The 14,594-nt window shown below is 39.4% G+C and overlaps 1 long non-coding RNA gene across 2 annotated transcripts; it reads right to left on the minus strand.

Annotated features, from left to right (window-relative positions):
* Positions 1-1,007: 1,007 nt before the first annotated feature.
* LOC113881225 lies at positions 1,008-10,458 on the minus strand. 2 transcript variants are annotated; one of them, XR_003507971.1, is made up of 2 exons: positions 10,285-10,458; positions 1,008-9,974 (listed from the first exon to the last, which is right to left on the minus strand). It is a non-coding gene; the product is annotated as an uncharacterized LOC113881225 (long non-coding RNA). The 2 variants fall into 2 exon arrangements; XR_003507970.1 differs by having other exon boundaries at positions 1,008-9,951; positions 10,285-10,453.
* Between the last annotated feature and the right edge of the window lie 4,136 nt (positions 10,459-14,594).

A 14,594-nucleotide genomic window follows, 5' to 3' on the forward strand; every position in this document is an offset into this window, starting at 1 on the left:
GCTAAAGAAAAGTACTTGTAATTTTTCAGCTTTTGAATCAATTAATCCTTAATACTGTTATAAATTTCTGTATTCCATAAGCAACGTTTGGTGACAACTAAAGACTGTACTTTTTTTCAAAAGATATTTTTAGGCTTTAACTCATAAATTTCTAACAATTTCTATAACTGAAATAATATTACTATCTATCTATGTAAAGCTAGTTCTTTTTCATGCAAGAATTCAAGCTGTTACACATCTGGCCAAATTTAACATACTCAACCCTTTAAAAAATTTTTGTTAGAAATTTCACTGAGATTTCAGGTGCCTAAATTTCAATTCTTTTTTGACCTTTGAAAGGTAACTTCATTCATTCATTCATTACGCATTTTCTGGGACTGTCTCAATACTGTCGACTTTACTGTCTTATTTTTTGTTAAATTACAGCTTGCTTTTCTCTGCCGTAACAAACTGCAATCATCATTCACTGTGACGATGCCACATACCTTCCTCCAGTCTTTCTGTTTACTGTCCTAGTTGCAGTCCTAGCTTCTGCAGCTCTACTGGTTCTTTTTCAGTAGGCCTTCATTTTAAACTAAAAATTGTTCATATTTATATCTAAAACAGAAAAATAATTAAGCACCTTATTTTAATCACCAATTCTGATTTACAAAAGTAATCACTATAATTCCTTTCGTCAACCAAAAATATTCAGATAAACACACTATGTTACATTGATTCAAAGGAAAAAATAATTTACACTGAATACATCCACTGATACTAACCAGTGATTGTTTGTACGTAATACCAGACTTAGCACACTCTAATAATCACCCCTTAAGCAAGATAACAAACTTAAAATATATTTTTTAAAAAACAAGTGAGTTCAATAAAATATTTTACACTATTTTCCTTTTTATGTTTAATTAAAATTAAATATTTGCTTCCTTAGTCCTAAGGCATATGTTGCTAGTGGTTACCATATTTGATAACATATAGGGAAATGAAAAAGACAAAAGCCACAAGGATTGTAGTTTTTATTCTATTTCTCTTTTATTTGCTATAACTTTCAGGGCTTAGAAGTAATCTGGGTTATATTACTCTTTTATATCCTTACTAAACGTAAAACAAAGCCAAAGTGGAATCATTGGATGTTCTTATAGAGTCCATGAAAAACATATTCGGCCTACTCTAGCAGACATGGGCCAATCTCTAAAAACCCACTACTCCAAAAATAATCAACTTTATCTCCTTGGAGAATGCCTTTAAACAGCAATATACGGACAAAAGTTTAACAACTGACTTTCAAAATAAAAATTTATGTATATATAAAGTGTGCAGAACACATAACTTACAAATAATAAATCATACACAATCCTATTTCTGGCCAGCTTGCAGGATCTTAGTTTCCCTACCAGGGACTGAACCAAGGCCACAACAGTGAAAGCACCGAGTCCTAACCACTGGACCACAAGGGAATTCCAACACAATACACTTTAAGTTTCAGAGAGCCAGCTGATTCTCATAGGCTCTTGTTGACTTTTGCTGAACTCCCGTATCTATAGCTAACCTGTGGTTGCAGTTTGACCAGGATTTTACAAAGGCAGTTGCATCCCGACCAGCTAATTCTTTTTCCAACAAATTTATTGTCATTAAATCGGATATATGATCTATAGTTAAACTGTTTCTCACCCTTGTACAAATTATGTTCATTAAATTGAAACCTTTCAGCTTCTGCACTACTTCACTACTGACTACAATGGTGCTATTAGCTTTTTGTATGGTTTTAGGAACTGAAACATTGACTTTATACTATTATTTACAAATTCCCCAAAATCATTCAAATCAATTTCAAATTTTAAAATTTCACACAAATAATTTTTTTTCACCAGTTATCCATGGTGAAGTTATTTCTTCATATGGCCATGTAGAAGGTTCTGGCAAATCAAAATAATTAAAAATACTTTCATCATACTTCCTGTTTGATAAAAGACATAAGTTCATGTGTTGAATTATATTTTCTAGTAACATGTTCCTAGGAAGGGCATTCAATTTATTATTTCTATTAAATGGAATATCTTTAAACTTATCTGATTTAATCAAACCTTCAATTTGAGATTCATGCTTTCCAGTACCAATTTTTAAAATTTCCAAGGTTTTTATTGTGCATTTGATCAATTTTTGTGCTTTCTGAATGTTAGTTGAGCTTGACTGTAGTGCAGTTGAAAGTAGTCAAAATTCTTCAAGAATGTCAATCATTAAAGGTTTTACAAGATATTGGAATGTTAGGTAACCTCTTTGCCAAACCAGAATGCGAATGAGAAAAATGCAAATATATACAGGATATGCATTCCACACAGCAGTAGCAGGTTGCAGACTACAAAATGCCTGCTTTGGTCCCTTTACCTGGCCAATTTTAACAAGTTCAACTTCAAGATCTTTAGGTACATTCCCTAAAAGCTTGTTTTGATTTTTATTAGGTGGATGATAATTGGAACAACTTTTATCAAGAAATATTTTTAAATGATTCACTTGTTTTATTTCAGATATTGAGTCTTCAAGTGACAAATGCAATCGATGGTTTAAACAGTTCCAAATAATAATTTCAGGACAATTTTCTAACGACTTCGTGGCTACTCCAGACTTTCTACCCAGCATTGTATTAGCACCATCAGGATAAAATGCAATTAAATTTGCTTTCAAATACTCATTAGTGAAGCCACAATCATTTAAAGTACTCGATAACGTACTGAAGATACATTCTACTGTGGCTGACACCAGTTCCTTTAAAGTAACAAACAACATAACTGGTGCAGGAGCTGACTATACTGTGTACTGGACATAAATCACGAGGGTCCTCTTCTTTCAAACTGCGGATGCCTCATCAACTATAAGACAGATTTTGGCCTTCTCTTCTATAATATCCTTAAAGATTGTCATCTTCATTTCTTTTGCGGCATGCACTGCTATTCTCACCCCATTTCTTCTTGTAATTCTATTGCCTCTGCAATATCAGACTAAGGTCTATTATGTTTTACTAAACTATAAACTGTCTTGAAAACTTTTACAGTAGCATCAACATTTTTATTACATTATTTATGCACTAAATTAGAAACTGAGTCATTAATTGATTCCTTTAACAATCCTGAATTTTACCATGGGCTTTAGAAACATCATGCTCCTTAATTTTTTTTCGCAGAGAAGCCTGTCTAATAGTTTTATAATTGCCATTAGGGGTTACCAAATATGCAATCCACTCCTTGGACATGTGAACATGATCTTCTGCTTTTAATCCCAAATGCTGAACTGTTGAGTAATCCTTACATCCTAATTTACCTTCTTTTATTTCAAGCCATTTGTACTGTTCTGTAAACATAACCACTTGTTTTTCATTCCAACAATCTGGAAGCACAAGATTATCCAGTTTTTCCTTTGATGAAGATGACGGCTTTTCTTCAATGATTGGTTGTTCAGCATATTTGAAATCCAATTCCTTTGACTTAGACAACCCACAATAGTTCTTATTACTATCGCTACTTTCTGTATCTGTTTTCACCTTCTTCGCATTTAAAAAATGCAAAAATAACCCTGTCATTTTGTCATCCTAGGAACAAAATCTGAAAAATAATTTTACAAATATAAATAAAATTTATGGTAACACTTTTAGGGTTAATGCAGAAAGTTCTGTTAATGATTTCTTAATTTTAGAAATAAAATTTAATCTAGAATACTTACCTTGATTTTCAGTTTGTGCCTATAACTTCAATGACTTGTTAATTTCTTGAAAAATCCACTATCAGTTTTTTAAATTCTATTGTCAATAATAATGTCACAAAATCTGGCTTAATTTTTGATTATTACCCAATTCAACATAAAAGTTGCTCATATTATTTACAAGACAGTTCTAGTGTGAAAAATGGTTGATATTTTCATGTACATGATTAAGAAGAAAGTTAAAAAATATACATCTCAGAACTCCACTCATTCATCAATGATATATCAACACTTGTTGAATCAATGAACAGTTTTCAAATACTGCAAGATTTCCTCAATTTTTCATACAGAACACCGTCTAGTAGTTAAGACACATAACACATTTTTAAGCTTAATCCATATTAAGATTTCACCTATCACTTTCTTCAGTTTAGACAATCAACAAGTAAACCAACCCCTACTTTGCAGTCAACTACCTCGCTGTAAAATACTCCCATCACCCTTCAGGAGCACACCATTATACAGTGTTTCTACCACACAGTACAACAGACGTGAATAACCTCAAGTGTGTAGACATTAGGTTATTGAGATTTGCGTATCTATTACCTTAAATGTAATAATAACCTATTTACTTTCAAATTTGTATACACTTGAACTTTTTAATTGAAGTACAGTTGATTTACAATGTTGTGTTAGCTTCTGGCTTACAGAGAAGTGATTGAGTTATATATATTCTTTTCCATTATAGGTTATTACAACACACAATAGGACCTTGTTGTTTATCTTCTTTATATATAAAAGTTTGTATCTGCTAATTCCAAACTCCTAATTCATTCCTCTCTCCTCTTTGCCTTTCATAACTGTAAATTTGTTTTCTATCTCTGTAAGTCTATTCCTGTCTTGTAAATAAGTTCATTTGTATCGTATTTTAGATTCCATATGTAAGTAATATCATACTTGTCTTGTGCTTGTCTTTCTGACTTATTTCACTTAGTATCATAATCTTTAGGTCTATCCATGTTGATGCAAATGGCATTACTTCATTCTTTTTTATGGCTGAGTTATACTTGAAGTTTTAATAATATCTATGTTTAACAATCAGCTCAAATTTAACAATTGATTCTTGCAAGCCAGTTCAAGCCATGTCCAGAACATACTGCACTTAATGACAGAACTGAAGAAACACAAACATACTTATATCACTACAATAGGTTCTAGGCTCTTTATCATCACTACAGATCAGATCAATGTATTCAAGAACAGGTATTGATGGTCTCTCCTAAAAAGGAAGTCAGCAGACTTACAAGTCATGAACAATCATTGAAACCACATGTACATTTACAGTCACTGGGGTTTTTTGGTTGGAATTAACAAGAATTCCTATGAAGAAGAGGCCTCACAGGTGGCACAAAATAATCAGAAACAGAAGCAGCAGACGTAAAGATTCAGAGAAGACCAATATGCAAAATGACAAAACCGAAAAGAGCCTAAATATACATAGAGGGGGAAAAAGCCAAATATTCCTTGGAAATAGGGAAACAGTCCAAGGATAATGTTAAAAATACAGATATCATGGTACAGTATTTTACAACTGGGATGGTTATCAATAATCTTTTAGATCTCTAAGCTCAAAATCATGGAGTTCTCTGATAGTTCGGCTTCATCCTCTTTATCTTTATGAAATCAAATATCAAATTTCCTCAATCCTTTCCTAACACACATACTACCTTCAACATCAATAAGGCCTTAAATACCCCAGTCAAAACCTAGATTTTATTCTACAGGCAAAGGAATCAAATTAGTAGTGTTGAGATGGGAACCACATTAGAGATGTGTTTCAGGGAGATTAGCAGAGTATGAAATGGGGGATTAGTTAACAAGATAACCAATTCAGACAAACAGTAATGTAGTACTAATGTAGAGTGAGGGCAAGGAGAACAGTGAGCCAGCTGGCGGCCTCTTCTGCAGTACACTGGACTTCAGAAAAATTACGCCAAAGATACTGGTGCTCTCTGTACTCCCCAATTTTCATCCTTCCTTCCTTTCAGCATATTGTGTTTCAGTTCAGTTCAGTGCCTCAGTCGTGTCCGACTCTGAGACGCCATGGACTACAGCACGCCAGGCTTCCCTGTCCATCACCTGTCCCAGAAATTGGTCAAACTCATGTCCATCGAGTCAGTGATGCCATCCAACCATCTCATCCTCTGTTGTCCCCTTCTCCTCCTGCCTTCAATCTTTCCCAGCATCAGGATCTTTTCCAAGGAGTCAGATTTTCACATCAGGTGGCCAAAGTATAGGAGTCTCAGCTTCAGCATGAGTCCTTCCGATGAATATTCAGGACTGATTTCCTTTAGGATTGACTGGTTTGATCTCCTTGCAGTTCAAGGGACTCTCAAGAGTCTTCTCCAACACCACAGTTCAAAAGCATCAATAAACAATATTGTGTTTAGTTTGGCGTTTATATATATGGCAATATACAGAGATGATGCTATGCCATAATGCAAACTGATGGCTGGAAAATTAGATTTATATGAGAAAACTAAGAAACGTAAACCAGAATACATCAAGGAGTAACATTCTTCTCGATAAAAGATAAAAAGAACACAAAAATTTTTTGTATCTGACAACACTCAAGCAGAGACTTGTACCCAGTAGCATTTCATCTTTGCTGGATGGTACTATAAAAAATATAGTAATAAAACACATCCTGATGGAACCCAGCATAGGATAGGGTGAGAGGAAAGTAAATTCTGATCTGAATGTAGCTTAAAATAGAATTGAATTCTAATTTTTCTGTGCCACCATTTAAATGCAACAGGAATATTTTTACTAGATTCTTCTCATATTGTAATTCCACTCAGAGCATATAATTCACTTCTTATGGAGCTGTCAAATTTTTAATCCTCTATTTGTAAACAAAGCTATTTCTATTTATAAGAGGTTCTATCAGGTTGGATATACACTCCTCTGGATGCAAAAATACAAAAAATTCTCTATATTTAAAGTAAATTTAAATTGAGTTCTAAACCTCAGCTGAACACAAGTGGATATATTAACTGTCAGAATTTACAACTTAATTATGCATTTAAACCTCAGAGTATGACACTAAAATTGTACCTATTTTTCCAAATTAATTTTATAGAATTTTACTGTATTTCTCAAAGTAAAACACATATCATAAACACTTACATTACGCATATCTAGAGGTGCACAAAACACCATCAAAGTTATCATGTCCTATTCATTGTCTTTACACCATAATCAGAATCTAAACTATTTTTCCTAATGACCCCTGCAGTCCTCTTTCCTAATGTTTTTCAGTACGAAAACAGACATCATGGCTCTTCAGTTTCCATAGCTGCATCATTTATTCCTCACCACATGGGGAGGTGAAGTCAGCATACAGTTCTTGGTACCTCAAAGCTCCAAGTGTCAAGAAGAGAGTATCATATGAACAATTTTGGGGAAGAACATCAAAGAAATGATCTGGTAAAGAATTTCTATATAACCCTAAGAAAACAACAAAAACAAAGTTACCACAATCCTTAGGGAGGGAATTTTGTTTGATTTAAAACCAAGTCATTTACATGAGTGCCCTAAGCCTACAGCAACTAAGAAACACACAAACATTGTGTGTTTCTCGGTCAACAGGAACCCAGTTAAAGAAAGACTATACTTTTAATAGCAAACCTCAACTAACTATATTCAAAAAGAGTAGTTCACAGTAGACACATTCTCCAGCTAATTGAGATACTACTTTAAGCAGAGACTTTGTAAAACTTAACAGTTTGGGATGGAAATTATCCTGAAATATATCACAATACCCCATTTGGTTATTGCAACCAATGTTTTACTGTGTTCAGAGCTACCTATTGGCACCCCACTCCAGTACTCTTGCCTGGAAAATCCCATGGACGGCGGAGCTGGTAGGCTGCAGTCCGTGGGGTTGCTAAGAGTCAGACACGACTGAGCAACTTCACTTTCACTTTTCACTTTCATGCATTGGAGAAGGAAATGGCAATCCACTCGTGTTCTTGCCTGGAGAATCCCAGGGACAGAGGGGCCCGGTAGGAGGCCGTCTGTGGGGTCGCACAGACACGACTGAAGCGACTTAGCAGTAGCAGCAGCATACCCCTGCACCAACATTAGGGTTCCCAAGCCCCACCATCAAATCCTCATTCCATAGGTCTGCAGCGGGGAGCAGGATTCTGCACACTTCCACTCCCTCGTGCTTGAAAACTCTGTCAGAAGGGGATAAACACAGAAAGATACAGGATGCTCCTGTGATGCAGGCCCCTCACTGTGAACCTGGCCTGCGGGACTGTGATGTAACAGGGTGACCTCAGAGCTCAGTGAGGTCTTCAGGGCACCTGCCCCCACTCTACAGAGACACACAGGCTCTGATGCTGACCTCCTGCAGCCCGCCTCCTTCCCCATCACTAGCCGCCCCTTCTCCCTAACCTGGGGGCCATCTTGCAGAAGTTACTCTGGTCTCAATTCAAACACAGTCTTAGGAGACCAGAACCCTGCGCACACCAGCGGCTCCATGTGCAAAGGAGAGGAGGAGGCGTGATCCAGGCTCCAACAGGCCCGCAGGCCACAGTCTCTGGGATGGCTAAGGGGGCGACCGAGACCTCTCTCTGGGCAACCGCTCTACTCCTGTGCCCTGCTCCATAGTGTCCAGTCTGATACCCACTCCTGTGTCCTGCTCCACGGTGTCCACTCTGATACCTGCTCCTGTGTCCTGCTCCACGGTGTCCACTCTGATACCTACTCCTGAGAGGGTAACAGGCAGGAAGGCCAGGGGTCTCCAAATGGAGGAAATAGCCTGCAAGTGTCAGACATTTTTATCTCTCTTAAGCGGCAGGAGGAAACAAACTACGGATATTTTTTCCTTCTCTATACAAATTTAAAAGGAGGTTTCTCTTCAAATACTGTGTTGCCATAACAACACCTGGTTTCACCTGAAGTTAACTATTTTCAAACCTAGAAACAACCAATGCCTTTTTCTTATGGAAATGTTTGTCTTAAGCTATGCTAATGTAGTATGCATTTACCCCAAACTCTGTCTTCAAGTCGGTTCTGCCTCTCGGCTCAGAACATACTTGAAAAACCAGTTTGTTACACTCAGATATTGTTCCCCTAATCTATGTAAATGAAACTATTTGTATGGTAATCTGCCCTTCTTCAAGATTCAAGTTAATCATTTTATGGCCCAGGATGAATCATTTGGTGCCAAGATTATCCCAAAATGCATCTTATGGGTGAGGGGCCTGGTGCCATTCTGAGTTTTAAGACACTTCTTTCTTTTATTAACAGACTGCTAGTGACTGCTAGCTGCCCTGGTGGCTCAGAGATTAAAGCAGTCTGCCTGCAATGCGGGAGACCAGGGTTCGATCCCTGGGTCCGGAAGATCCCCTGGAGAAGGAAATGGCAACCCACTCCAGTACTCTTGCCTGGAGAATCCCATGGACAGAGGAGACTGGTAGGCTACAGTCCACGGGGTCACAAAGAGTCAGACACAACTGAGGGACTTCACATACATACAAAAGTATGTTGTATGTATATAACATCCAGCTGAAGACTAGCAGGGGGGTACTCTTTCTGCCATCTTTTGATGCCTATGTCAGAAGCTTTCTCTATCTCCTTTATACTTTAATAAAACTATTACACAAAAGCTCTGAGCAATCAAGCCTCGTTTCTGGCCCTGGATTGAATTCTTCTCCTCCAGGGGCCAAGAATCCCAGCGTCTTTGCATGATTCAAAAACAACCTTTCACTCCTGTGCCCTGCTCCACGGTGTCCACTCTGATACCCACTCCTGTGCCCTGCTCCACGTTGTCCAGTTTGATACCCACTCCTGTGTCCTGCTCCACGGTGTCCACTCTGATACCCACTCCTGTGCCCTGCTCCACGGTGTCCACTGATACCCGCTCCTGTGTCCTGCTCCACAGTGTCCACTCTGATACCCACTCCTGTGCCCTGCTCCACGGTGTCCACTCTGATACCCGCTCCTGTGTCCTGCTCCACGGTGTCCAGTCTGATATCCACTCCTGTGCCCTGCTCCACAGTGTCCAGTCGGTATGAGACGTCCACACGTTTGCTGGACGATGAGTGAACAGGCGAGGGGAAATCACATCGTGGCTTGTCCCGCACAATCTCTGACTCGGGAAAACCCAAACACCGCTGCTACTTACACTCACAAACTGGATGTCATCTTCGTTTTCCTCCACGGCTGACTCAGACGCCTCAGGCCCAGCTGGAAGGGACACATTCTATTATCTATAAAATTAGCCAAAACACGGTTATCCAGACAACCACGGCTTGCAGGAGGCGATTTTTCCAAAGGGAATGAAAAGGCAGAGCTCTCGAGGAGACCGCCTGGAGCCCCAGCCCCCGCGACCCGCCGGAGAACAGCGCTGGCACTGGGGACCGCAGGCCCCTGCCGGCCCCTTCTCCAGAGGAAGGAAGCCTGCCCACAGGGCCAACGGGCCTCGGAACCCGCGCCGTGCCCTCGGTTCCCCAGTCCCCCGGAGCCCAGGCTCCTCAGGACCCTAGAGTCCCCAAGTCCCAGGTCCCGCACAGCACCTACCGGACTCTGGCTCAAGGCCGGACCCAGCCCACCACGCATTTCCGACCCTGCGTCTCCCGTCTCCCGCAGTCGTCGCTGCCACCACAGCAGAAAAGACCGCTAGCCGCGCCCGGCAGAGGCCCCCCGCTAGGGTACCGGCGCCCAGCCTCCCTTGCACAGCGCCCGCCTCCTCCCCCGCCTTCAGGGCCTCTGGGAACTGTAGTCCGCTCGGCCAGCCTCGCCGCAAGAGCTACTGGGAAATGTAGTTCCGATCGCGAGACCGGTCGGCGTGTGGAGTGGCGCGAACAAGGAGCTATGAGGCTTGCGCTCCTCCTAAAGCCTGTGCTACTCAAGTAAAATCATAGGGGATCTTTCTTTTCCAGCACCCCCCCTCTCTTTCTCTCTCTTTTAAACCAAAACTATCGTCTAGATACTTTATAGTGAGATAGTGGCCAGGATTTTGTTTATAATTGATTAAGTCGCTCAATCCTGTCTGACTCTTTGCAGCCCCATGGACTGCGGCCTGCCAGGCTTCCCTGTCCTTCACCATCTCCCAGAATTTGCTCAAGCTCATGTCCATTGAGTCGGTGATGCCATCCAACCATGTCATCCTCTGTCGTTCCTTTCTCCTCCTGCCTTCAATCCTTCCCAGCATCAGGATCTTTTCCAATGATGAGTCACTTCTTCCCATCAGGTGGCTGAAGTATTGGAGTTTCAGCTTCAGTATCAGTCCTTCCAATGAATATTCAGGACTGATTTCCTTTAGGATGGACTGGTTGGATCTCCTTGCAGTCCAAGGGACTCTCAAGGATCTTCTCCAATACCACAGTTGGAAAGCATCAATTCTTTGGCTCAGCCTTCTTTATGGCCCAACTCTCACATCTAAACAACTGTAAATAGATAAAATGTGTGAAAACCAGTATTAACTGAGAACATGCAGAGCTTTTTCTCCTTTCCCATCAGTCTGTAGTCTGACAAACCTGATTCTGTATCACCACAGAATCACCTTTATGATCCTGGCCTGCAGTAAGCAAGGTCATACAGTGGCGGAACCATGGGGCATCTCAGGGGATATGAGTGTCATTATTATGAGATTTTAGGGAAGGGTGTAGGGAGGTGAAATGTTGGTGAATCAGTGTTCTCATAGGGTCACAGTCAACTTTAGGGCCATGTGTAAAGGGTTCAGTATTAGGTCTGGGTTGCAAAGGGTCTTGCCAACTTGGGAACTTCAGGTTAATATAGATACTTGATATATATATATATATACTTAATATAGATCATTTGATATGTCCAGAAACTCCTGCACTGGGCATGAGATAGGCTGGTTCTCTGTGTTGAAGAGACCAGCCAACAGAAGGGTATTTCACTCTTCCTGATATATTTTCAAAGAACAAAGTGTCTCATACTCGGATTTTAGAGAACAAAGTTTCTCGTTGAGCAGGTAAAAAGCTCTATTTATCAAAGCCACTTCGACTTTCTGCGGTGTTTCTTTGGGAGAAATCTTGTCCCTTGTTAATGTTTCAGCAGACTTTATGTGCACGAGTTATTTTTGCCCAGCAGACATTTAATTTCTTGTGGGAGATCTCTTCTGCCGGTGTAAATGAGAACATGACATGGCTGGTATTAGATTCAACTGTTTTTTTATTTTTTTCTTTCTTATTCACATATTGCACAAAGAGTGCACAAAAAGTACAGGTGTATTTGTTCCAACTTAATTTGGGGCTTGTAAAGTTGAGAACAGGATGACCTCCACAATGACCTCCCCAAAAGCTGCAGGTAAAGTAACCGTTTCTAAATCCCTTAAATGTCTAGGAAAGATTTGCATTTAAAAGGTTTTCCTAATGTTCTAATAAGCATTCAGTAGAAATGTACTGTGATAGTTTGCTGGCTGGGGGGTGAGGGGTGGGGGTTAGTGGGGGACAGGGGTGAGGAGTGGTGGGGGGATAGTTCAGTTAAGCTCTTGGAAAACAACAGCCAAGTATGTGTCTAGAGCCTGAATGGGCTCATGACCTTCAGTTTGGTATTTGTTGAGGGGACAGTCTTTTCCATTTAGGATACTCAGATGGCACTAATGGTAAAGAACCCACCTGCCCATGCAGGAGATGTAAGAGATGCGGTTTGCATTGTAAGGGGTTGGGAAGATCCCCTGGAGGAGGAAATGGCAACCCACTCCAGCATTCTTCCCTGGAGAATCCCATGGACAGAGAAGCCTTGTAGGCTACAGTCCATGGAAGAGCAAAGAGCCAGACACAACGGAGTGACTAAGAACAGCACAGCATAGCTATGACTAACAATGCTGAGCATCTTTTTATGAATTCCTTTGCCATTGGCTTCCCTAGTGGCTCAGATGGTAAAGAAACTGCCTGCAATGTGGGAGACCTGGGTTTGATTCCTGGGTTGGGAAGATCCCCTGAAGAAGGGAATGGCTACCCACTCCAGTATCCTTGGGGCTTCCTAGGTGGTTCAGTGGTAAAAGAATCCACCTGCCAATGCAAGAGATGCAGGAGACATAGGTTTGATCCCTGAATCAGGAAGATCCCCTGGAGAAGGAAATGACAATCCATTCCACTGTTCTTGCCTGGGAAATCTCTTGGACAGAGGTGCCTGGCAGTCTCCAGTCCTTGGGATTGCAAAAGAGTCGGATATTATTTAGTAAATAAACAACAACAGCAAGTATCTTCATTGATAGTGTCTGTTAAAACCTTCTGTTCATTATTTAAATGGGTTATTTGTTTTCTTTTTTTTAAAAAAATATATATTGTATTGAAGTATAGTTGACTTACAATGTTTCAGGTACACAGTAAGGTGATTCAGATATACAAATACACATTATTATTTTTGAAATTATTTTACATCATGGATTATTACAAGATATTGACTATAGTTCCCTGTGCTGTATAGTAAACCTTTGTTGCTTGTTGAACATTTATTTTTGAAGTAGAAATCTAGCATTCTATTCATAGTAAGTCAAACAAATGGAATCAAAATGTCATAAACTTTTTAGTTAGGCAAAATTAATGTTTTCTAAAATATATATTGCTGGGAAAGATTGAAGGTGGAAGGAGAAGGAGACGACAGAGGATGAGATGGTTGGATGGCATCACCAACTCAATGGACATGAGTTTGAGTAAACTCCGGAAGTTGGTGATAGACAGGGAGGCCTGGTTTGCTGCAGTCCATGGGGTTGCAAAGAGTCAGACACGACTGAACAACTGACCTGAACTGAAAATATGTATTATACATACATATATATGTATACAAAAGCTTTTCTACTACACTTGATACAAAATTGAGAAAGAATAGACAAAAAAGAAGATGAGATGGCGAAACTGGAAAACATAAACTAAATGAAATGGGAGCACTGACTATGAAATAGAAAAAGTGAAACAAACTAGACAAAAATAAAAGATCATCATATAGTCCAGTTGTTCTTAAATGAGAGAAAAAAAGCAATATCTTAGCATTTGTGTTTTTCAAAAAATTTCAAAATCTGATATGCATCTGGATTTTAAAAAGTGATTACAGGTTTTTCTATTAGCTCCTAGTTTTGGTGATAGAGAGTTCTATTATTTTCTGTTGAACAATCATGACACAATGGTAATAAGTAGTAATATTTACATAATCACAAGAGTAAAAGATGTTTATCAATTTTCACAATCAATAACCAGGCAAAAAATAAAAATTACAATTGCAAGCCATAATGGGAACACGATTAACTTAACAATATAAAATAATTACATACAATTTGTGGGGGGGTGGGGGGGGGTGGGTGTCAGGCACAGTGATGTGATAAGTGGAAGTGCATACATGCACACGTTTTCATGCACCCAGCCTGTCTATCTTGTTTGGTTGGTGTATTTAAACTATTTACATTTAAGTTAGTGATTGATATGTATGATCCTATGACCATTTTTCTTAATTATTTTGACTTTATTTTCTGTACATATCTTCCTTCTCTTGTGTTGCCAGTCTAGAGAAGTTCCTTTAGCATTTGTTGCAAAGCTGGTTTGGTGGTGCTGAATTCTCTTAACTTTTGTTTGTCTGGAAAGGTTTGATTTCTCCGTCAAATCTGAAAGAGAGTCTTGCTAGGTAGAGTATTCTTGGATGCAGATTCTTCCCTTTCTTAACTTTAAATATATCATGCCATTCCCTTCTGGCTTGTAGAGTTTCTGTTGAGATGCCTGATGGGAGTTCCCTTGTATGTTATTTGTCATTTTCCCCTTGTTGCTTTTAATATTTTATCTCTGTCTTTAATTTTTGTCAGTTTGATTACTATGTGTTTCAGTGTGTTATGGGTTTATCCTGCCTGGCTGTCTGTGTTTCCTGAACTT

Source organism: Bos indicus x Bos taurus, chromosome 23 (assembly GCF_003369695.1).
Source record: "Bos indicus x Bos taurus breed Angus x Brahman F1 hybrid chromosome 23, Bos_hybrid_MaternalHap_v2.0, whole genome shotgun sequence".
NCBI lineage: Eukaryota > Metazoa > Chordata > Mammalia > Artiodactyla > Bovidae > Bos > Bos indicus x Bos taurus.